The sequence below is a fragment of the Chlorocebus sabaeus genome, chromosome 17 (genome assembly GCF_047675955.1).
Source record: "Chlorocebus sabaeus isolate Y175 chromosome 17, mChlSab1.0.hap1, whole genome shotgun sequence".
In the NCBI taxonomy this organism is placed as follows: Eukaryota; Metazoa; Chordata; class Mammalia; order Primates; family Cercopithecidae; genus Chlorocebus; species Chlorocebus sabaeus.
The window spans coordinates 8,579,990-8,604,914 of NC_132920.1; the positions used below are offsets into that span (position 1 = coordinate 8,579,990).

At 40.1% G+C, this 24,925-nt stretch overlaps 1 long non-coding RNA gene across 4 annotated transcripts in view; it reads left to right on the top strand.

Moving 5' to 3' along the window:
- Positions 1 to 24,925, top strand: part of LOC140708818 (uncharacterized) — a 357,070-nt gene that overhangs the window by 203,925 nt on the left and 128,220 nt on the right. The window contains exons 5-6 of one of the 4 annotated variants that reach the window (XR_012089026.1): positions 9,524 to 9,598; positions 10,484 to 11,038. The exons of 2 other annotated variants lie outside the window; for them this stretch is intronic. This is a non-coding gene — a long non-coding RNA (uncharacterized lncRNA). Of the gene's footprint in view, positions 1 to 9,523; positions 9,599 to 10,483; positions 11,039 to 24,925 lie in introns of those variants that run through there. One more of the 4 variants, XR_012089025.1, reaches the window with a different exon arrangement.

A 24,925-nucleotide genomic window follows, 5' to 3' on the forward strand; every position in this document is an offset into this window, starting at 1 on the left:
GATCATGGTGGATAAGCTTTTTGATGTGCTGCTGAATCCGGTTTGCTAGTATTTTATTGAGGATTTTTGCATCGATGTTCATCAGGGATATTGGTCTAAAATTCTCTTTTTTTGTTGTGTCTCTGCCAGGCTTTGGTATCAGGATGATGTTGGCCTCATAAAATGAGTTAGGGAGGATTCCCTCTTTTTCTATTGATTGGAATAGTTTCAGAAAGAATGGTACCAGCTCCTCCTTGTACCTCTGGTAGAATTTGGCTGTGAATCCATCTGGTCCTGGACTTTTTTTGGTTGGTAGGCTATTAATTATTGCCTCAATTTCAGAGCCTACTATTGGTCTCTTCAGGGATTCAAATTCTTCCTGGTTTAGTCTTGGAAGAGTGTACGTGTCCAGGAAATTATCCATTTCTTCTAGATTTTCTAGTTTATTTGCGTAGAGGTGTTTGTAGTATTCTCTGATGGTAGTTTGTATTTCTGTGGGGTTGGTGGTGATATCCCCTTTATTATTTTTTATTGTGTCTATTTGATTCTTCTCTCTTTTCTTCTTTATTAATCTTGCTAGCAGTCTGTCAATTTTGTTGATCTTTTCAAAAAAACAACTCCTGGATTCATTGATTTTTTGGAGAGTTTTTTGTGTCTCTATCTCCTTCAATTCTGCTCTGATCTTAGTTATTTCTTGCCTTCTGCTAGCTTTTGAATGTTTTTGCTCTTGCTTCTCTAGTTCTTTTAATTGTGATGTTAGACTGTCAATTTTAGATCTTTCCAGCTTTCTCTTGTGGGCATTTATTGCTATAAATTTCCCTCTACACACTGCTTTAAATGTGTCCCAGAGATTCTGGTATGTTGTATCTTTGTTCTCATTGGTTTCAAAGAACATCTTTATTTCTGCCTTCATTTTGTTACGCACCCAGTAGTCATTCAGGAGCAGGTTGTTCAGTTTCCATGTAGTTGAGTGGTTTAGGTTGAGTTTCTTAGTCCTGAGTTCTAGTTTGATTGCACTGTGGTCTGAGGCACAGTTTGTTATAATTTCTGTTCTTGTACATTTGCTGAGGAGTGCTTTACTTCCAATTATGTGGTCAATTTTGGAATAAGTGCGATGTGGTGCTGAGAAGAATGTATATTCTGTTGATTTGGGGTGGAGAGTTCTATAGATGTCTATTAGGTCTGCTTGCTGCAGAGCTGAGTTCAATTCCTGGATATCCTTGTTAACTTTCTGTCTCGTTGATCTGTCTAATGTTGACAGTGGAATGTTGAAGTCTCCCATTATTATTGTATGGGAGTCTAAGTCTCTTTGTAAGTCTCTAAGGACTTGCTTTATGAATCTGGGTGCTCCTGTATTGGGTGGATATATATTTAGGATAGTTAGCTCTTCCTGTTGAATTGATCCCTTTACCATTATGTAATGGCCTTCTTTGTCTCTTTTGATCTTTGATGGTTTAAAGTCTGTTTTATCAGAGACTAGGATTGTAACCCCTGCTTTATTTTGTTCTCCATTTGCTTGGTAGATCTTCCTCCATCCCTTTATTTTGAGCCTATGTGTGTCTCTGCATGTGAGATGGGTCTCCTGAATACAGCAGAGTGATGGGTCTTGACTCTTTATCCAGTTTGCCAGTCTGTGTCTTTTAATTGGAGCATTTAGTCCATTTACATTTAAGGTTAAGATTGTTATGTGTGAACTTGATCCTGCCATTATGATATTAACTGGTTATTTTGCTTGTTAGTTGATGCAGTTTCTTCCTAGCCTCTATGGTCTTTACATTTTGGCATGTTTTTGCAATGGCTGGTACCGGTTGTTCCTTTCCATGTTTAGTGCTTCCTTCAGGGTCTCTTGTAAGGCAGGCCTGGTGGTGACAAAATCTCTAAGCATTTGCTTATCTGTAAAGGATTTTGTTTCTCCTTCACTTATGAAACTTAGTTTGGCTGGATATGAAATTCTGGGTTTAAAATTCTTTTCTTTAAGATTGTTGAATATTGGTCCCCACTCTCTTCTGGCTTGTAGAGTTTCTGCCAAGAGATCTGCTGTTAGTCTGATGGGCTTCCCTTTGTGGGTAACCCGACCTTTCTCTCTGGCTGCCCTTAAGATTTTTTCCTTCATTTCAACTTTGGTGAATCTGGCAATTATGTGTCTTGGAGTTGCTCTTCTCGAGGAGTATCTTTGTGGTGTTCTCTGTATTTCCTGAATTTGAATGTTGGCCTGCCCTACTAGGTTGGGGAAGTTCTCCTGGATGATGTCCTGAAGAGTGTTTTCCAACTTGGTTCCATTTTCCCCCTCACTTTCAGGCACCCCAATCAGACGTAGATTTGGTCTTTTTACATAATCCCATACTTCTTGCAGGCTTTGTTCATTTCTTTTTCTTCTTTTTTCTTTTGGTTTCTCTTCTCGCTTAATTTCATTCATTTGATCCTCAATCGCTGATACTCTTTCTCCCAGTTGATCGAGTTGGTTACTGAAGCTTGTGCATTTGTCACGTATTTCTCGTGTCATGGTTTTCATCTCTGTCATTTCGTTTATGACCTTCTCTGCATTAATTACTCTAGCTATGAATTCTTCCACTCTTTTTTCAAGATTTTTAGTTTCTTTGCGCTGGGTACGTAATTCCTCCTTTAGCTCTGAGAAGTTTGATGGATTGAAGCCTTCTTCTCTCATCTCGTCAAAGTCATTCTCCGTCCAGCTTTGATCCGTTGCTGGAGATGAGCTGTGCTCCTTTGCAGGGGGAGATGCACTCTTATTTTTTGAATTTCCAGCTTTTCTGCCCTGCTTTTCCCCCATCTTTGTGGTTTTATCTGCCTCTGGTCTTTGATGATGGTGATGTACTGATGGGGTTTTGGTGTAGGTGTCCTTCCTGTTTGATATTTTTCCTTCTAACAGTCAGGACCCTCGGCTGTAGGTCTGTTGGAGATTGCCTGAGGTCCACTCCAGACCCTGTTTGCCTGGGTATCAGCAGCAGAGGCTGCAGAAGATAGAATGTTGCTGAACAGCGAGAGTACTTGTCTGATTCTTACTTTGGAAACTTCCTCTCAGGGGTATACTCCACCCTGTGAGGTGTGGGGTGTCAGACTGCCCCTAGTGGGGGATGTCTCCCAGTTAGGCTACTCAGGGGTCAGGGACCCACTTGAGCAGGCAGTCTGTCCCTTCTCAGATCTCAGCCTCAGTGTTGGGAGATCCACTGCTCTCTTCAAAGCTGTCAGACAGAGTCATTTGCGTCTGCAGAGGTTTCTGCTGCTTTTTTGTTGTTGTTGTTGTTGTTTAGCTGTGCCCTGTCCCCAGAGGTGGAGTCTACAGAGACAGGCAGGTTTCCTTGAGCTGCTGTGAGCTCCACCCAGTTCGAGCTTCCCAGCGGCTTTGTTTACCTACTTAAGCCTCAGCAATAGCGGGTGCCCCTCCCCCAGCCCCACTGCTGCCTTGCGGTTAGATCGCAGACTGCTGTGCTAGCAATGAGGGAGGCTCTGTGGGCGTGGGACCCTCCCGGCCAGGTGTGGGGTATAATCTCCTGGTGTGCCCGTTTGCTTAAAGCACAGTATTGGGGTGGGAGTTACCTGATTTTCCAGGCATTGTGTGTCTCAGTTCCCCTGGCTAGAAAAAGGGATTCCCTTCCCCCTTGTGCTTCCCAGGTGAGGCGATGCCTCACCCTGCTTCAGCTCTCGCTGGTCGGGCTGCAGCAGCTGACCAGCACCGATTGTCCAGCACTCCCTAGTGAGATGACCCCAGTACCTCAGTTGAAAATGCAGAAATCACCGGTCTTCTGTGTTGCTGGCGCTGGGAGTTGGAGACTGGAGCTGTTCCTATTCGGCCATCTTGACTGAGTGGTTTATAAACAACAGAAACTTCTCTCTTACCAATCTGGAGGCTGGGAAGTCCAAGATCAAGGTGCTGGAATAGTCAGTGTCTAGTGAGGGCCCACTTCCTTGTAGATGGCATCGTCTCTTCACTGTGACCTCACGCGATGGAAGGGATGAATGAGATCCCTTGGGCCTGTTTTATAAGGGCATTAATCCCCTGCATGGGGGCTCTGCCCTTGTAAACTAATCATCTCCCAAAGGTTCTACTTCCTACTATCATCACTTTGGGAGATTTCAACATACAAATTTTGGGAGAACACAAACATTCAAACATTCAGCAACATGTGAAAGGTCATAATTGATATGGTTTGGCTGTGTGTCTCCACCCAAATCTCATTTTGAATTGTAATCTCCATAATCCTCACATGTCAAGGGCAGGACCTGGTCAGAGGCGATTGGATCATGAGGGTGGTTTCCCTCATGCTGTTCTTGTGATAGTGAGTAATTTCTCATGAGATCTGGTGGTTTTATAAGGGGCTCCTCCCACTTCCCTCATTTGCTGTCCTTTACCTGCCTCCGTGTAAGACATGCCTTTGCTTCTCTCTCACCTTCTGCCGTGATTATAAGTTTCCTAAAGCCTCCCCAGTCATGCGGATATGTGAGTCCATTAGATTTCTTTCGTTTATAAACTACCCAGTCTTGGATATGTCTTTATAGCAGTGTGAGAAAAAACTAACACAATTATGATTAAGCAAAACTGAAATTCCTCAGTGAATTTATTCTAAGAAATTAGATAAACCAAATAATATGAACAATAGATAAAATATGATTGGACTGGAGGATAAAAAGAAAATTTGTGAGTGGTTGGGGATAAAAGGATAGTGAGGAGAAGGTAAAGTTGAGCAAGAGTTTAATATTTTTTTCCTAAATATTTCAGTTAATTTCTGTGTGCCCTCCTACACTTTAGTCCTGGGAATTTAGACCTGGAAGGGGTATTAGGGGCATTCCTGTACTTGCCCTTTTCAAACTTCAAGGCAAATATGAATCTCCTGGGGATCTTGATAAAATGCAGATTTGGATTCAGGTGGTCTGGGGTGGGACTTGAGTTTCTGCATTTCTAAAGCACTTTCTTGGACCACGTTTTGAGTACCGAGGATCTAGTCCACTCTCCATTCCATGCTCTTTTTATAGATGAGCATAGTGAGGGCCAGAGACACTAACTTTCCCAAGGTCACAGAGTCCCTTAGCGCTGCACAGACAAGGACAGCCAGATCCTCTGCTTCTCTGCCCAGTGTTTTCTATGTGGAGTGAGAGTTTTCCAATCGTTTTCTGCCAGCAGAAAGTCACAAAAATCATGATGCTCTTTGCAGAATACCCTTAAATACTCACATACTCAATTAATATTCCTCAGCTTTGTGCTAAATCAAATAGCATTTTACAATAGATTCTAGCAATCAGTGCCCATTATTTAATATCAGCAGCAAACACATCAGTTAACTTAAGAGGAGATCCATGTTTGTACATCCCAAAGCTTACATTATTTGAGGAGTTCTCCTTTTAAAAAGGTACTGAAAATTTTAAATATAAATAAATATGAAAGTCAATATTTATGTGGAATGGGAATAGAAATGTGGACATGTAACAGGAGCTTTGAAGATCCATGCCTCTTCTTTCTTAAATCACTTGCGGCAATTTACAGAGTTTTTCCTAACTGTTGCCTGACTTCCCCTGCCCAACCAGTAAGTACTAGCTCCCAGTACTTGCAAGAGCCTGGGCCAGTGAGGGGTCCTGAAGCTCAAGCATTATTAACTTCACTGTAGAGCTGTTTCTGGTCTAAGAATCAGTGTCGTCTGCATGAAGTGGGCTTTTCTGGAGCAATTAATGCCCTGGGCACAGTGCTGCACGTACCCTGAGACCCCTTGCATACCCATTTCATGGAGTGGATAATCCATTTGCTGGTCCTCCACGAGATTAGAGCTATTGAGAATCTTAACTAGACATACTTTGAGAATCTTAACTAGACATACTTTGCTGTTAGTATAATTTATGGCATTGTGTTAATTCTCACTCAGCTTCATCACCTCGTTGGAAAGCAGAAAGACAAGCCAATAGACAAACTAGAAAAACCAAAAATAGTTGACCAACTTGGAGCTGATCATGCTACATGAGAACGTGGTCATCTGAGCTCCAGCAATTCCAGCGTATTATTTTTGTGTTTTTTTTTTATCATCTCTGGACTATTCCAGTTATTACCCAGCTTTTGATCCTTTGCCAGTGTTCATTACTTTAGGTCAGCAGGAGATTGATAAAAGTAACTGTCAAGTTGAATCTTAAAATAGAGAACCAAAATGTAGCTGAAAAAATATGCATGTGTTCTAATACTTCTGAATGTTCTTAGAAAATTGCTAATCCGAATTTTAAACTATTACATTTCATTTTTTAAAATACACCAGACATTTGTTTCATAAGACATTTGTGATGTTATATTTTGATATTCTGAATAATCCCCCTTGTGCCACAGTTTAGTATAGTTTCAACGCAACAAATATGATTTAGCTAAAATTAGCTGAAAGCATAATGGATATTAAAAACCTTCTGAGATACAAAGTTAAGAACATTACATATTTCTTTGGTACTGACTTTATGTGATGAATCGTATTAATACATCTCAAGTCATTAATCTTGTCTGTCTGTATTTACTTAACTGGGATATGTAGTTTTGTTATATTCACTATTTATGCCAGTTATGGCGGATGCTATTTCACATATATCTAAAATTGGTTTACATATCAAGATGATTTATTTAAACTAGACCAACATCTACATTCATTTATGCTGTGGAAATCAGCTTTGATTGTCTTTGTAGCCAACTTAGAAAAAAAATCTGGTAAAATCATTTAGTTTCTGAGTTTGCTTTACGAGTGATTTTCTCTGGGAAAAGAAGGGGGGGACTTCTGCTAAATTGGGGATCTGGGTAACTGAGCATCTCTGGGAGGAACAAAGGAATAGAACAGAGGGGCTAATTGTTTAATTAGTAAATGTCTGCTTGGTTAATGACATATTAATGAGTTTTTAAGACCGTCATATCATTTACCATAAAAGACCCATGTGCCTATCCCTGGATGTACTGTATAATTAAGTAATGTGGCCCAGAGGAGTTAATCATTTAAAACCCTGTCATCTTTCTCAAGTTTGCAGATAGAAGAGCTAGCACAGAAGGCACCTGCCAGGTAGAGTCAGGGTGGCACATAATTCTGAACTAAATTGTCTCTCTGCAACGGCTGCACAGTCAGATGTCTGCCCAGAAGCAGAAATTTTTTTTTCTTTTGACAATTGAAAAAGCTGCTAAGATACTGCAACTTGCTCCTTGGCACTCAGTTACTGGCAGTGAGAGTATGTGTTTGCAGAACAGGGACCATGTGAGCGGCTTTTGAGTACTTAAAAGACTGTGGAGGCTCAGAGGACTCAGAGATTCTAGAACTGTGCTATTCAATATGGCAGCCACTTGCCACGTGTAACTATTCAAATTAAATTAAATTAAATTAAATTTTAAAAGTATTATTTTTTTCAGTCATATCAGCCACTTGTCAAGTGCTCAATAGCCACATGTGGCAAGTGGCCCCTTTCTTGGTGGCACAGACATAGAACATTTCCATCATCACATATGGGATGGGATGGACCACACTGGCTAAATGCAAATGATGGTGGGGGCCACCAGGACACTGGCAAGCAGTGTTCACCCTGTGTTCTCCATTGACACCCGTGGAAAGCTGAAGAGAGAATGCGTTCTTCAAACCCTGGAAGGTCAGCGCCAGTCCTACACCAATAGTTCATATCCTTTTTTTCATGGGGCAGAATCCACACCAGAATATTGCAGCCATTTGTTTAGACTAGAAAATGATAATTTACCTTACCACAGAGCACACAATTTGGGGGATAAAAATTATGTTCTTATTGGTAAATTATAGAGCTTACTACCACAAGCAGCACTATGAAATTTTCCAGTCCAGCTCTTTGTTCTAATCTGCTTCCCTTAGACCCTCCAGAGCTTCTTGTTTCAGACCCACAGAACTGAATTCAAGTCAGAAACTGTAGTTCCACTGCTTTTGCATATGTCTATGTGGTTTTTCAATATAAGATAAACTCTATACTCAAAAACTTTTGAGTGCCTCAATTTTCTTGGACCTTCTGCAGAAAAAAGAGTTCTCCAAATGGGTTATTTTAAACAATTTACTTCTCATTCCTGTTTCTTGAACTCCACTCTACAGTCGGATTTGCATTAATATTTTCTTGCATTAGATCTCTCCTCTCTCTTCCTGGCCTCTATTTTTCTAAATATTTTTGTCGTGTTTTAGTCATTTTAAATTTAATGTCCTGCAAATCTCTAATTAATTATGTAAGCATGTGCCACCTTATATAACTGGAGAGTGATTCCAGTATGTCTTCAGGGTAGAAATACTTAAGACCCCCTTCCTGATCTGCTGGTAGTAGCAAGAGTTCTAGGAGCTCAATCTATTTCCCTTCAAGATTCCTGCTGAATCCTGACAAGGGGACAAGAACCTTGTTACCTACATTGGAAATCTTTGCTGGAGCTGTGTGATAATGGTGCTACTGCCAACAACTTGGCACTGGCCATATCACACCTGACACAAATGCTCCAAATAATATAGGCATGGAGTCCCAATCATCCCACAAATGCTAACACATCAGACACCTTCTAATTTCCAGCAGTTCAAAGCTTTCTCTGTGTGATTTGCAGTGGAAGAAGAACAAGCAATTTATTTTAAAAAACATAGTTCCGGAGGTCAGTTAACATACACAACTCAGACGTAACCCTCTAGATAAGTGCACATCCATCTTTCTGACTTAGAAAAGTCCTGCAGAAAGTATTGCTTGAGTGTAAAAAAAAAAAGTTATCATAAAATTCATGTATTTCCCCCTCGTTTGACATCAAATAGGGTAGATAGATTCTTGCACACAAGTGTTACGTCTTTCCCTACTTCATTGGCGGAAGGAGTATACTATTTCTCTCCTTGCCCCTGTGACTTTGTCTCATGGTGGACAAAGTGTTCTTTTCCACCTCTTGGTCTGGGGCTTGAGTACGTGTTTTACTTTGGTCAAATAGATCTTATCAGATACAATTTGATCAGAGGCATAACCTACACTTGCCCAGTTGGGCTTGCACTCTTGTATTCCTGCCTTTTATCATGAGAAGATACCTTGAGTAAGTTTTCTAAGTGGATGAGAGAGAGACACACGGAATAACTTGGAAACAATCTGAAGCCTGGACCCCAACCCAGCTGAGGCTGACATAGCTCAGCTACATCCCAGCTACCCTGAAGATGTGTGAGTGAGAGAAAACATGTTTATTTTTGTATGCCACAGAGATTTTGAATCTGTCAATAACAGAGACATCAGCCTTTTAATGATTAGCAAGACAATATTAATTGTGTGTGAAGGTCAAAGGGCATCTGAGGTTGTACAGGCACGATTGTTCTTTCTGGCTTTGTACTTTCATGGTTATGAAACACTTGGAGCCAGAACAGGAAGAGTATTTGCCAATTCAGCCCTACCCTTATATACTGACATGGTAGAGAAGTACAAGAAGATGGTCTTAGTCTTTGTCTTGGTGAGGCATGCCTGAAATGCAGAAGTGGGTAAAGGCCTTAGTTCTGGTGAGGCCTGTGAAGATGGCTTTGAGAACCATTAGGGAATTTTATAAATATCCTATTTCACCTCCTTCCAGGACCATGCTGTGTTTGCATGTCTCCACTCTCCTTGAAGTTGTCCTTGGCCAATTACTTGTTTTGGACAATAAAATGTAAGTAGGTTTGATGTGTGTGATGTGCTACCTCTGAAGCCCTAAGAACTAGTGTTTACCTTACCTCTCCTTGCCCTTGCCATTGTAACTGGCCACTTCCCACATGGTGGAGGATGATGCTATGGAAGTCAAGTTCAGAGCTGATGAACACAGAACATGAGATGGAAATACACATTTGCTATTCTAACTCACTGAGAAACTTCTTTATTACACCATAACCAAACCTATCCTGGACTCTTACAAGTTCCTATATTCAAGATGATTGAAATCTAGTAAAGGAGATGCGACAGGTTCCTATTCAAATCAATATGGGAATAGCGCCATGAATGTATGGTTCAAAGTAAATTTTATTCGAATGTGGAACAAAAGAGAAATTGCTTCTGACTAAGGTGATCAGGAAAGACATGGTTAAAAATGAACAGCTTGAGCAGTCATTTCAATATGATAGGATCTCAATAGACAAATGATAGAGGGAGGCATTCAAGAGCGATGAAATGGGAATGGAGTTGGAGAGCCCAAGGGGTATTTAAAAAATGGAGCGCAGACAGATGGACTTGCGTTGAAGCCTTTTTAAAACAGGCTTATTGCATACAGCTGAGCAGCCTTTCAGTACAGAAACTCATGCTGCGGCCTTGAGTATAAGGCCCAGATAATACCAGATAAGAAGACCAGGGCAGAGGGTGAAGACCTCGAATGTCAGACAAAGAAATATGACCTATGTTCTACTGGGATGAGAGCAATGGGAGTTATCAATGCTTTATGTGTAGTGCAGGAGTCAGAGGAAAGCAGTGTTTTAAGAAGATTCCTTTGGCATGGTCTACATGGTGAACAAGGAAAATTAAAAAGGTGACTTATCTAATTTTCTCTCCTTCTTGCTTTGTGTAGAGGACCCACCACAACAATTGAAGAATGATATGGAAAGCCTTGATATACGATTCATAAAATGGGAAGATACAAATGAAAAGGCACTTCTAGAGGGACATATGTATCACGGAGTCACTAGTCTACAGGTTCTGCCACTTAGAAGGCTATGTAACCTTAGGCAAGTTACTGCTATATCACTTGAAGCTTCACATTCCATACATGCAAAATGGTGATAATACTAGTACACATTTCATAGACCTCTAGAGGAGTGGGTGGTAAATGAGAAAATTCACACATCCCAGTGCCTGCTTAGCCTGTATAGTAAATACCAACAAATAGAGGCTACAATTACTTAAATTAATGATCATTTCAGTTTCTCCCGGGGACTGTGACGGTATTTTTTTTTTTTTTTCCTACTAAGCAATCAATTTGCTGTTTCTATGTAATACTTTTTTGGAGAGGAAGACAAACTTCCTAAAAATGTTAAGCTATCAAAATAAAAATGAAAAAATGCACTTTTCTGTTATTTCAACATCACTCATCCATTAGACCAGAAACACCAAGTAAGCATGACCATCAGGGCAGTTCTTTGTGCAGTTTGGTAATTCCTTTTAAGGCCCCCAGGGAGGCTGGTAGGAAAGAATACTGAATAGGAAAGCAAACAAGATTAGGTCAGCACCCACTCTCCCTTTGGGGGGATTCACAGTACTGTTTTTGTTTGAATAAGCAAAGCTCTTGCAAAAGTTTGGTTTGTTTCTCACTGAATCCAACGTCTTTTCCCTATCCTTCGGCTAATATTTTAAAAGGTAAAGCAAGCATTCAAAAAAGTAAAGTGGCAGTTTAAATAAAAAGTGGTGAAATGTTTTTCAAAAGGCAAACAAAGTCAGCCAAAATAAGACAGCCTTCCTTAGTTGTATAAACTGAAAATCGGTGAGTGAAGCTATAGAAATGTCTGTGTGCCTCTTCTCTGCCTGTATCTATCTTGGACACTTACATCTTCACATCAACAAAATTAGTAAGGAAGTTATTACCCAATTTTACAAATGAGGGCAGAGCAATTAAGTAAATTTAAAAGCATGAAATAAAAATGGGATTTCACTCATTCATTAAACAGAGATTTATGAATGTTGATTTTATGGCAAATACTGTTTAAACCACAAGGATGTAACCTTGACCAAGTCACAGAATAGAATTTCAAGCAGCTAGAAATGTAATGGTGGGGTGGGAGGTAGACAAATAAACAGAACTAGTGTGATGAGGGCTTTGAAGGCTCCTTGGAGGAGGTGAATTCAAGCTTGAGTCCTGCTGGGTGACTGCAGGTTAGCATCTGCTAGGGCGAGAGGGCAGGGCACCAGGGGAAACAGAGGCAGGTCAAGGTGGCTGGAATGTGGCATGAGAGGCAAGCAGTGGCTAGAGCACTTGGATCATGAAGTTCCTTCTGCATTATGGCATCTGAACTTCATCAGAATACGTTGTCGATATCCACTGTCTTTATTAGAATCTGATAAATCCTTAACCTTTCTATCACTACCACCTCCATCCAAGCCATTACAATTCCTTACTGTGATTATTATCATATTCTTTTGTGTGATCTCCCTTCTGATCTTGACGTCAAGTCTATTCTAACACTGCCAGAGTAAGCCTGTTAAAACGTAAGTTAGATTATCACTCTTTGGCTTACAACTTCCAATGTTTTTTACTTATTAAGAAAACCGACAAATGAAAAAGAACCTGGATCCATATAGCCTGTATGGCTTTACTGGATCTGCTACCTTCTTTCACCACTCAGTTTCTACCGTATACTCTCCGATCTCACTTCTTATTGCTGTTCCCTCTCCTCATTCTGTCTGGTCCATTGATTCAGCTTCCCTCCTGTTTCCAGAGCACACACAGTGCCCACAGCATGCTGTCACCACAGGACCTTTGCACCTGTGACTCTCTCTGCTTATAATGTTTCTTCTTTCTGACCTCCTTAATTAAGGTCTCTACTTAAATGTCACCTTCCTGCTGAGGCTTCCCCAATCCCCTTTATGTAAAGTTGTAACTCATCCTCCTACCCACCTAAGAAATCCCTGTCATGGAATTCACTATCTAATATACTTAAATTTCATGTGTTTCTCTTGTGTATCGTCCATCTCCTCCTCTAGCATGTGATCTCCTCGAGAGGAGGCATGTCTGCCTGTCTGCTCACTGCTGTGTCTCCAGTACAAACAACAGTGCCTGGAATAGAGAATATTTCCACTGTTTATTGACTACATGAATGAGTACACCTGGACTCAACTGGAACCGTTGCATATGCCTTCTGAATGGAGCTTTCATTTCTTTATAGGACAAATAGTAAACACTGAACTTCTGAGTGTCACTATGTGTGATAAGATTAGCCTAAAAAGTAAATCCAAATATAAAGGAATACAAAATGTTATAATCTAGGGAGGATACAGGCAAAACCCAGGCAGCTCAGATCTATAGTTTTTACTCTGAAGGTCAGAAATAGGAGCAAAATACCAATATCATAACCCAGAAGGGAAAGCGGTTTTAATAAACATAAAATGTTTGGCTTATGCTAGTTCTTTATTTGTGGTAGTGAGAGGTGAAGCCAGCTGGACTTCCTGGGTCAAGTGGGGACTTGGAGAACTTTTCCGTCTACCTAGAGGATTGTAAACCCACCAATAAGCACTATGTGTCTAGCTAGAGGAGTATAAATGCACCAATCAGCACTCTGTAAAAATGCAGCAATCAGTGCTCTGTGTCTAGCTAAAGGACTGTAAATGCACCAATCAGCACTCCCTAAAAATGCACCAGTCAGCACTCTATGTCTAGCTAAAGAATTGTAAATGCACCAATCAGCACTCTGTAAAAACGCAACAATCAGCACTCTGTGTCTAGCTAAAGGATTATAAACGCACTAGTCAGCATTCTGTGAAATGGACCAATCAACACTCTGTAAAATGGACCAATCAGTGCTCTGTATAATGGACCAATCAGCAGGACATGGGCAGGGACAAATAAGGACAAATAAAAACTGGCCACCCCAGCCAGCAGGGGCAACCTGCTCAGGCCGCCTTCCATTCTGTGGAAGCTTTGTTCTTGTGCTCTTCACAATAAATCTTGCTGCTCCTCACTCTTTGGGGCCATGCCACCTTTAAGAGCTGTAGCACTCACTGTGAAGGGCCATGGCTTCATTCTTGAAGTCAGCAAGACCAAGAACCCACCGGAAGGAAGAAACTCTGGACTCAGTAGTCTCTTTGTTTCCTTCTCCTAATGAAACACCAGATTCATTCGAGCTGATCTATCAGCATGGCTCTGATGCTTATTATTATTATTATCTTTTTTTGGTTACTCTAACAGCTAAAACACTTCCTTGTAATTTACCCAAAGTGGCTTAATAAAAATGAAGTATTACTCAAAAGTATGTGATAGGACTAGATTTAACCATAATCTGGTCTAGGACCTCAAATGATGTCATCAGTACTCAAGATTCCTCTACTTCACAGCTTCATCTGTCCCCTAGCCTGGCTTTAATCTAGACAGTGTCTTCATAGTGGCAGGATGACTGCAGCAGCAGGAGTGTCAGTGTCAGCGACATTTAAGTCTGCAACAAACAAGTAACTTTTCTGGCAGCATCCCTTGAGAGTCACTCTGATTTGACCAGCTTGAGTTACAAACTACCTTGATTTGTGGCCAGGGAAAATGCAACATAGTGATTAGTTCACCCATGGGTCACATTCAGGTCCTATGAACTGATAGTGAGTTAGGTGCCAAATAAAATATCAGTGTTCATGCCAGAAGGCGGCCATCAGGATGCATGAGGGCCAATCCATTTGTGTCACCTTCTGTTTTCTTCTAGAATTTCCTGAAGTTCATTATTGTTAAGGATCTTAGCAACCAGTCTTTGGATTTAATATTAAAAAAATAAAATGATAGCAGCTATGGTGACACATTTTTGGTAACTTTTGCCATATTTTAGAAAGTTAGTTAACATATATAAACATCAGAAATTACTGGACAGATCACTAAGGGTTATGACTTCATGGTAATTTATTTATTTGTTTAGAGATGGGGTCTCGCATTACCTAGACTGGAGTGTGGTGGCATGATCATGGCTCATTGCACCCTCAACCTCCTGGGCTCAAGCAATCTTCCCAAGTAGCTGGGATTACAGGCGTGCACCATCATGCCCATCTTATTTTTGTATTTTTGTAGATATGGGGTCTTTCTATGTTGGTCAAGATGGTCTAGAATTCCTGTCCTCAAATGATCCTCCTGTCTTAACCTCCCAAACTGCTGGGATTACAGATGTGAGCCACGATGCCTGGCCTTGTGGTAATTTAAATTAAGCTTTCCTGAATAGAAATTTCTCTGATGATGATGATGATAACACATAATACTCAGACAATTGGGCAGAAAGTAGGTTTGTGTATTGTTTTTTTCTTTTTCTTTTTTCTTTTTTTGAGATGGAGTTTCGCTCTTGTTGCCCAGGCTGGAGTGCAGTGGTGCGATCTCAGCTCTCGGGTTGAAGCGATTCTCCTGCCTCAGCCTCTCAAGTAGCTGGGATTACAGGTGCCTGCCACTATGCCCAGCTAATTTTTGTATTTTCAGTAGAAATGGGGTTTCACTATGTTGGCCAGGCTGGTCTCTAATTCCTGACCTCAGGTGATCCACCCGCCTCGGCCTCCCAAAATGCTGGGATTACAGGCGTGGGCCATGGCGCCCGGCCTGTGTTTGTACTCTTTAATCCACCATTCACAGAAAGGTTGAGGTTGGTGCCTTCTGGGCATATGAATTTTCTTTGGGAAGGCAAACTGCAACTGTTGGGTAAAGTATGTAGCAAAATGAAAAACACCAAACACTTCGGTATGCCATTCAACAAATTGATAGACGTTCTCTTCTTACCTTCGGCAGTGTATTTTATTATCCCATTCCTGATTTGTTAGCACTTCTCTCCAGTGATATGAAAATCAAGAAATGAAGTTAAAATTTTAGGAATATTCCCAAACAGTAAAAATTGGTGAGATAATTCTATCAACCTCCATGGTTGTTCCTACTAGGAGCCAATTCAGTGCCTTGTGGTATTCACACAAAGAGAACATATTTTGCATAAGTGCATATTTTGCACTTCCAAGCAGTGATTATCCCTTGCAGGCTGTGTGTTCTTCCAAGTGGTCCAGCTGATTAGAGGCTCTGAGTGAAATCTGTGCTGGTTGATAACCTGGCCACCTTGGCTTTCTACCACATTAAACCCTCTTTGTTCTTTTTAAACAGTAGCACTCATGCCAGTAGACTTTCCCTGCCTTCAGAAGCTATGTTTCCTTGCCAAGAATTTAATTCTTACAGGTCACCAAGAAGTAGATGGTATGTGTTGGCAGCATTAATATCAGAATGCAACTTTTGAAATTATGAATTATCAGTAGAATATCACATATTGCATGCCTTTGTAGTTAAATTTTCAAATAATTCAGATATTTTCAAATAATTCAGTATTGAATAAATGTTATTGATCATCACAATCTTCAACAAATTGATGTAGCACTTCCCAGTTCTATCACATAATAGTCCCATTCAGTGTCCCATGTTAGAGAGTTAGATGGAGCAGAAAAAAATACCAGGGTGTTTGAGAAATGTTTATAGACCCATAACATATTGGCATATTAATGCCTTGACATATCATTCATCATCTCTCAAAGTTATCATTTGCTTAGGCTGTTTTGAACCTCTTTTTGCCAGGTGACGACTTTTAATATTCCTTGAACTTAATTTCCATGAAGTACACATTAGAAGATGCTAATTTAACAAACACATGGTCCTGTGTGCAGGAAGCTTGCCTCCGTATCACTGTGGTGTTCAGAAAAAGGCAATAACAGTCTAGGTCTTTGGCCTTTTCATCTCTGCTCTAAGCCACAGGTCAGAAAACTTGTTCTGTGAAGTCCCAGATACTAAATCTTTTTGGCTCTGTGGGCCATGCAATCTCTGTCACAATTACTCAGTGCTGCCCTTGCAGCCACAGACAATATGGAAACATAATGACCATGACTGTATTCCCATAAAACTTTATTTATGGCTAACAAATACTGGATTCCATATACTTTTCGCATATCGAGATTTTTTTTTTTTTTCCTTTAGATGTTTTTCAACCATTCATTACTCATGGACAATACACAAACAGGGAGTGGATTGGATCTGGCCCATGGACCACAATTTGCCAACCCCTGCTCTAAACTAAAATGGGTAACCTAGATGATATCTGGACTTCTTTTCACACCAGCCAGATCGGCATTCTGTATTACTGTTTTCTTACTTTTCTTCTGTGCTTTTGCAAAAATCTTGAAGAAGACAAACCTTCTAACTCTACCCATCCCTCAATGCTCATTAAGTTCCTATTGCCTTGATTAAACTTTTTCTTTACTCTTTCTTCACACAGAAATTTTTCTACATGACCCCTTTAGAATAAGATATCTCAGGGCCATACCAGCAGCACCTCTCCTCTGACATTTTGAAATACATTTTGTTTTGCCACATACATTCAAAGAACACATGTTTTTTGGTCTCTGAATTTTTAAAAATATTTTTTAGAGCACAAATCTAATCTATGTTACTTTATAACACCACTCCTGAACCAAGCTAGCACATAATTGTTTATCCACTGAACAATCAATCACGTTATAGAAAAACAAATAGTGTATAATCATATGAGAATGGATGAATATTGTATCTATATTTTTATAGTCAATACTCAACTCGCTGCACATTTAGTATATGGCAAAGTGTAATTGACATGGGGTAGTAGAATGGATGTTATTATGTTTGGGTAGTATGGTTGATTCTCAGATGTCCATCTAATGAAAGCGGGTAGGTGGCTTGTCTTCATTCATTCGATAAATACATGCTTATTGAGTTCCTGTATCATAGGTCCCAGCAGGGAAGCACATCTGGGTTGTCGTTCTCATTTGTACAACATGACATCATCTCTGGGTCCAGCTTCAGCTGAGTGTGCCTCTGAAACATCTCGCACATCAGACCTCTTCTCCCCTCCATGCCTGCCTCTGTTAGCCTCTCATTGCTGCTTGATTCAACAGTTAGGTTTTCCTCCTGTAGTCAGCTGGTGTCTTCTACCTTGTACACAGTTGTCAGAGTGATACTTTTATGAAGTATAACATATTATTAATGTGTTTCTAATTAATAATTAGCAACTGTTTAACTGTTTAACTGTTTAAAGTTAAACTGTCTAAATGTTTAAAGATTTGCATAGCCTGCAGGATGTGTGAGCTTCTCAGGGCGTACATGTTCTCCCATGAAGATCCCTGCCTCCCTCATCTCTTTCATCTTGTACTACTTGCTAGAGCTTCCATAACAAATCGTTACTGACTGGGTGGCTTAAACAATAGAAATTTACTTCCTCACAGTTCTGGAGGCTGGAAGTGCAAGACTATGGTGCTGGTAGGGTTGGTTTCTCCTGAAGCCTGTCTCCTTGTTTTGTAAATACCACATTCTCTCTTTATCCTCAGTGGGTCTTTCCTGTGCACACACATCCCTGGTATTTCCGTGTGTCCCAGTTTCTTCTTCTCCTAAGGTAGCAGTACGATTGAATTACTGCTCAATCTAATAGTCTTATTTTACCTTAATTACCTCTTTAAAGACTCTAATTTCAAAATATGGTAACATTTTGAGGTATGGGGTTAGGACTTCAACACGCAAATTTTGGGGAGGCACAGTTCAACCCATAATGCATCCCTTATTTTCTTCCTTCTCCCTGACAAGCATTGGCCACACCAGATGTTTTTCTGATTGCACCAAAACCTTCCATACCTCATGCTTTGCTCCGTCTGCTTTCTTTGCATGAGATGCCTTTTACGTATCTAGACCCTTTTTCTGCCTGATGAACACTGATAATATTTCAAGATGTAATTTAGAAATCACCCTTGGCTGGATGCCGTGGCTCACGCCTGTAATCCCACCACGTTAGGAGGCTGAAGCGGGCAGATCACGAGGTCAGGAGTTCAAGACCAGCCTGGCCAATATGGAGAAACCCCATCTCTGCTAAAAATACAAAAATGAGCCGGGTGTGGTGGTGCATGTCTGTAGTTCCAGCTACTCAGGCGGCTGAGGCAGAAGAATCGCTTGAACCTGGGAGACGGAGGTTGCGCTGAGCTGGGATCGTGCCACTGCACTCCAGCCTGGGCGACAGAGCAAGATTCCGTCTCAAAAAAAAAAAAGGGAATCACCCTTTCTGTATTGTCTTTCTTGACCTCTTGGTGTCTGTGGAGAAGCTCCATGGTTGCACCTGTGACAAGTGTTGTACTCATCTGGGTGCATCTGTCCTCGGTCCTAAATTGAAAACCAGAGCCTATATTTCATTACTGCTCAGTGAAGGTTTGTTGGATGAATGACTTGCGGAATCTTCTCTGACCCTCTTGAGTTTTGATTGGTTGGATAAATTGTTAGATAATGAGGCTAGTTGGATAAATTGTTAGACGAGGCAACAGAAATACTGCAGTTCCTGGGTTACCAAAGCAATTTTGTGAAGATACCTATACTGACCAGGATAAGCTTAAGATACGTAAAGCGCAACCACTGTGAAAGGTAAGATGATAGGCTGTGCATAGAAGTGGACACCAATTAATCCAGGAAACTTTTACTTTAAGCTAAACTATTGTTTTCTTAGATTTATTTACAAGAAAATGATTAGAGTAAAAGTTTTGCTTTTAAAAATCACTTGAAAAATTTCCCAGAGTCTCTTTTATTTCTTTTTTCCTCACAAACAAAAAGAGCTAGCCTTTTCCTAAAGAAGTTCTATCCTGATGATTTACTAAGTGAGATATTAGATAATTACTTTTACTTTATATTAGATTTTTACTTGGCACCTCAGGACTTGGAAATACAGCTTTCTTTGAGGGGAAAATATTTTGAAACATAAAACTTCCAAGACAAAGCTATACCCATTTTCTAGTGCAACATATAGCAACTTGTAGAATCTCATATACAAGATGGGAGTTGAAAGAATTTTATAAAGTTCTCATTTAGTTAGCAATATTAGAAAAAATATTTAATACGTTACCATTCACCCTTTCTTTCATAGATGTTAGACAAAAAAAAAAAAAATAGATGTAAATCTATTCTGACAATAGTCCCTTTCCTTTGGCACTTTGCTCCATGAATTGTTCTGTGGTTCCCCATTTTTTGAAATGTAAATAAGACCTATCTAGTATAAACCATAAATTATAGTTCATTATAAACTATAGCTTATAGCAAACTCTAAGCAAGAATGATGAACCACTGCAATTTGGAGGAGAGAAATCCCCTGCCTGTTGGTAGGACTATATCAAGGTAGGTAGTTATCTATGTTTCTTTGGAAGAGTCTCAAATCATGTCGTTAAAAATGGCAGTACTATACATATACCTGATGGCTTTGTCCCTTGGTTAGGCTTTTCATTCATTAGTAAATTCATCAGTTTATTTCATCCATCATTCAATCCATGTTTCCTCCAAGCTTGCTGTGTGCAGGATACTTTGCTACATTATCTATGTAGTGCCTTATTGTATGCAAGTATTTGCTCCATTTATTTTCACGACAAGGTTTCAAAAGAAAACTCTTAATACATCCGGTGAGGGCCTTTCCACTTGAGAAAAAAAGCCAAACACTTAACCTGACTGAAAATGTATCACCAAAGTGCTTGGCTTCTGGCATAAAGCTGAGACTATGTATAAACACGTCATAAAAATAGATAAAACAAGAGCAAGGAGCCCAGAAGGGTAAAGTTGTCCTTTAGATACAGTCATGGTGACAACCCAAGCAGTGCCAGAGGATAAAGCAAGCTGCACCAGACTTCAAGTCAACAGACATTTATTGAACTCCAGTTCTGCATGGGGCACTGTGAGAGTTGCTTTGGGGGATACAAAGATGAGTGAGACATCATTTCTGCCCTCAAGAAATTTACAAGGGGAGAGGGAGATACACAGAATTGCCATACAAGGCAGGGTGCATTAAGTGCATGAAGAGAGATATAACTAAAGTGCTTAGGGACATGCAGGAGAAAGTGGTTAATTTTTACCATAAATATCAGGGAAGGCTTCATGCAAAAGATAGGCTTTGAGTTTTTCCTGTAAGTTTAGATCAGATTCTGAGAGGCAGAGATATGGGAAAGAGTGAAGTAAACAGCACATAAGAACAGTCACGAAGAAGGCAGTTTCACTGTGCAGCATTTAGAGCTTGAGTCAGAAAAGCAGGTCCACTAGAAGTGGGAGCTGGTTGCTATACACTGAACGTTTGCAGTCCACAAAATCCATATGTTGAAGCCCTAATATCCAGTGTGATGGTATTGGGAGGTGGGGCCTTTGGGAGGTAACTGGGCTTGGACTAGGTCATGGGGGTGGAACTCACGATGGAACTGGAGCCTTTCCAAGGGAATGAAGAGACAAGAGCTCTCTTTATGCCATGTGAGGATACAGCAAGGCCCCAATCTGCAAGCCAGGAAGAGTCCTCACGAGAACCAGACCATGCGGGAACTCTGATCATGGACATTTCAACCTCCACAACTGTGAACAAGTAAGTGTTGTTCAAGCTACCCAGTCTTTGTTATTTTTTATAGCAGCCTAAGCGGACTGAGACACGTGAAGGTGGACTGAGACACGTGAAGCAGTCAATGTGGGGCTGCTCCTTCACTCTCTGGTGCTGGAGCCTTAAGTCCATGGGGCAGGCAGTTGGGAGAAAACAGGGTGTGAAGTAGAGAGGAGTTCGAACAATGTGGAACTCCTGAGGCTGAGCTGGTTCCCACAAGGACCAAATGGGACCCATTAGCCCCTCTTACCACCTGTTAGCCTCCATCTTTGATTATGGAATCCATTTGCTGGAGAAGCTGGAGCCTTTCCTCATGGAGCTAAATCCACTGCTACCATGGGTGGGATAAGCTGAAGGAGGGGAGTGGGAAGGAGCCGAGGAGCTGCATTTGGCTGCTACCCCAGCCAACCAGTTGGGCTGGCACTGGGACAACCACGTGTGCTGTCTGAAGCACAGCCTGGCACCCTTGTGGACCTTTACAGCAAGCAAACAGTATGGCTGCTACTTCACTTTTACCTTTTAAATCTTGTGCAAATTATCTTATGCTCCACCCCCAACCCAGAACTCTCCAGATAAATGAATTCTGGGAAATGTAGTTCCAGTTTGTCTGAATTGATTTATTGCAAATCCTCAACACAGCACCAGAATATTACCTAGGATTATATTCTACCTGTTTCAGTGCTACCGAATATTTTATCTTCTCAGAAACCATATAGTCTCTTTAGAACGTCACGGTGAGTGCAACCCTCAACAGAGCTAACCTGTGTGATTGAAACCATTTAGGGAACAATGTATTCACTTGCTAAAGGTCAATCAACTTGTTCATTTTTCAGTTGTTTAGGGCCTTGCTAGAAATTAACACAAGGCAGAGAATAAGATTAGAGTAAAAGAGAGAGTTATATCAATTTGATTCTCTTCTATTTTTTTTTTACCATTGAAAAGTAAATGGAGATACCCTTTTTCATTTTTATTGGACACCTTACAAATTCTAGGTACACCAGAGCTCTTACATACAGATGAAGAACAATATGGTCTTGGGAAGCTACAAATACTAACTGAAACAAGCAGGACAGGGAATGAGTCAATTTTATGATGATAGATGTCTTACAACTCTTTGTTTCCTCTTCCTAGAAATGCATATGTATCTTTGGAAGAAACTCGGAAGTAAAGGCGAGAAGATTCTTTGTTTAAAACATTAAAAACAAAACAGACCAAAACATCAAGCAAGACGTTTTCTGGCAATAAACTAAGCACAGCATTATTTTTTAAGGAATACAAATTAAAATGTTCAACCTGTGGCAAATTTGTGCTTTCTCCCTGAATTATGTTGTTATCAAAGAAAAAAAATGGAAAAGGCTGGTGAAATATCATCAAAACTGAAACTAGAGTTAAACAAAACTAAATTAAATTGAAATAAAATGGTGTCCATTCTTAATCATCCTCACAGCTGGGCCACTAGTTTTATGCATCTTGGAAGCCAATATTTTTGTCTCTAGGGCATAAATTATGCATCAGGTACCTGTGAAACTCAGAGACCAAGGAAAAAGGAGGTAATTTGGAAGGTGAAATAAATGTGAACATTCTGAAGAAAGAATTGAATCTGTACTTCAGGGTCAAAGATGAAATTCGAAAGGAGTTGACAATGCATGGAAAAAAGTGCTGAATTTGAAGTTGGTTTTATTATCATTGTTATTTGAACCAAGAATTAAATCCAGTAACTCCAGAGCGGTGATCATAATTCTGTACTGCCGTTTTTCTATTTTAGAATCCTATTTCCAAGAGCTTGGCCAAAAAAAAGGAGCTCGACTCTAAATCTCTAAATCTTGGAGTCTGGATGCACTATTCATGTGATAGGCTAAAATAACTACTAATACCTTAGGTTCGAACAGCACTTTATGAAGTGATTTCACATAAAAGATCTTTTTTGATAAACTGTTATATGGCATATCTTCCATTTTACAGACAGGGTGAGTTGTTTGATGTGTAAGATGAGCTGAAATAGGAAAAGTGACAGAAAATTTACAGACCTATGGAATACTATTCCACAATGGGGTATTCTTTATAATTATCTGGGCTGAATAGCACCATCCAAAGTTCTTAAATCATCAACAATGCCATTTTTACTGTAGAGGATAAGAGTTATGATCCTTTGACTCTTTAAATTTTCTTCCTTGACAAAAGTGATCTACCTTTCTAGCCAACCTGTCTCAATGATCCATAACGCTGCTACCCTGGTGCCAGATGGATATGATAGAAGGCTCCTAAAAGGCTCTTGGTTTGAGGAAAGTGTTGCTTACATACAAGAGGAATCTTGTGGGATTTAAGAAGTGGGGAGATGTAAGTTTGAGTCATTAATAACTTCATTTAACTAAATTTACTTTTACAATGTTAGTGTTGCTATTTTTGTTTATGTAGCTTATGACTAATATTTTTAAAGATACTGAATATTATGTTAATTTCTTTACAGCATGGCTTACCTTTAAATATTGCACCATGTCCATAGGTGCAATCTGTCCTAATCTATTTCTTTTGAGGACCCAAAATAGGCACTAAGATGTACAGCTGTGCCAAAGAGCTATTTATCCCTCTTCTTGATCTAATCTACCATAAAATCTAGTAATTTCTTACTATTCCAATGATTACTCCTTGCCTATGGCTGGTACTCAGTCAAAACAGCCTGTCGCCAGATTAGCTACATTATTTTTAGACCAAATTCCTCTTAACTGCCTACCAGATTTCTCATCTTGAATGCTCCATGGATTCATCAAAATTAGGATGCCCAGAATGAAAGCCATTACCTTCTCCCTCAAAGATGTCGTTTCTTTCTAAAATGATTCTGTCTATGTATGAATGGCATCATGATTCCCTGAATCTTGCAAACTATTCACTTTGAAGTCATCTTTCACTCCATACCTTATTTGTTAACCACCTCATCCTGTTAAATCACAAATGTGTTTCCGACCCAACTTCTCCAATTTGTTCCTACTGATCATGCTATTCCAAGTTCTCTATTTATTGCCTGGATTTTCTCAGCATTTTTGTAACTAGTTTCTTTGTCAATAATCTCTCATTATTCTGGCCCCCAGGCTGCAATGACCTTGCTTTAATTTTAGTGGGATAGGGGTGTGGGGAGGGGGGAGGGATAGCATTAGGAGATATACCTAAAGTGAATGACAAGTTATTGGGTGCAGCACACCATCATGGCACATGTATATATATGTAACAAACCTGCACGTTGTGCACAGGTACCCTAGAACATAAAGTATAATAATAATAAAAAAATTTTAGCGGGATAGTTTCGAGGGGGTGGATGTTGGTGAAAACAATTATCTGCTTCTCTATTTAAGCTAGAATGCCTTACAAACTGCTTAGCAGAGGAATGCAACTCTTCACAAATTTGCCCCATATGGATCCTGCCCATGAGGCAGGTTCAATAAAGTAGACCAGTGATTGTCGGAGTGATGTGCAGGAGTGGGGAAAGGGAATTGAGGCACTGGCAAAGCTAGGAAGGCTGATGATACTTATCAATAGTGTAAGACAATGTATCTAAACAGAGGTTGAAATATAGGAGAACCTGGGTTTCCTTAATGGGGCTATGAGGTGGGCAGTGAACCTGGTGTGCAGAGAATGAAGAAAGAGGTGATTGTGAGTGGGGTTGTACGTAACAGGACTCTTGTGTAGCATTCATGTGCTGTCTTTCCAGTTACTCTGACATGTGCATCCTTTGATTTAGCTATGTAACAAATAAAAAATGTATATAATTAGTGTATACAACATGATGTTTTCACATATGTATGCATTGTGGAATGGCTAAATGAAGCTGATTAATATTTGCATTCTCTCACATATGTATCTGTGTGTGTGTGTGTGTTGACACTTAAAATCTACTCTCAGCAATTTCAAGTATACAA